We start from the raw sequence: 903 nt of genomic DNA on the forward strand, positions 1-903 counted from the left end.
TTTATTTATTTATTTATTTTATCTTGAGTAACCCAAAACTATTTTTTATGCTTAAATGTTGACCATTTTTAAATTCATATTATATAATATAATATATTATTAACATTAATGTTCTCAAAAAATAAGACCCATTTGTGTAATTAAGAGATTTGCACCTTTCCTAAGGAAAAATGAGTTGCAATTCTCGTAAAATATTAGAAATATTGAATATGGGCATTCTAAATTTCTAACATTTATATTTTGAAAATTATTGATTGAATAAGATATGATTCTCTGCCTGATTTCGATTATTTGTATTTAATTACATTGCAATCAAAAATTGACTTTCGGGATAGAAATTGAAACGTGGCAGTTATGAAAAATTAGCATCAATTAATACTTTTAGGTAAAATAACAAGTTCTTAATCTTACGATTCTAAAAAGTGGAAATTAATTAGTAAAATTGTAGCCATGTAGGAGACATGATAAGAGGGAAATAAAAAATGTGACGTGTGAGTTGATGTACGATTCAGAAGATTTAAGCTGCACATCTAGCACCGATTGTAACTCTCGATAAAGCAACAGACAACACATGATCCAACAATTTATGTATAATGAATGTGCAAATTAAATTAAAAGTCACTAGAAATTGGGAGAAATTTAATGTGAGGAGTAGGAAGTAGGAAATTATGTTGGTTGGGGTCATAAAATTTATAAATGACATGTGAGTAGGGGTCGGACATGGGGATCAAACAACCTCGTGGTCATGTCTCCACTATTCCTTCTTAAGTTATTTCAACTCATAAATCTATTTTGTTGTTATATTTGTATCAAAATAATGCAGTTTCTGCACCAAATATAACATTTATCTCCAACCCATTTACTTTAAATCTTACACTAAAAGTATATTCCTAGAATATTTTT

Source organism: Primulina huaijiensis, chromosome 10 (genome assembly GCF_012295235.1).
Source record: "Primulina huaijiensis isolate GDHJ02 chromosome 10, ASM1229523v2, whole genome shotgun sequence".
In the NCBI taxonomy this organism is placed as follows: Eukaryota; Viridiplantae; Streptophyta; class Magnoliopsida; order Lamiales; family Gesneriaceae; genus Primulina; species Primulina huaijiensis.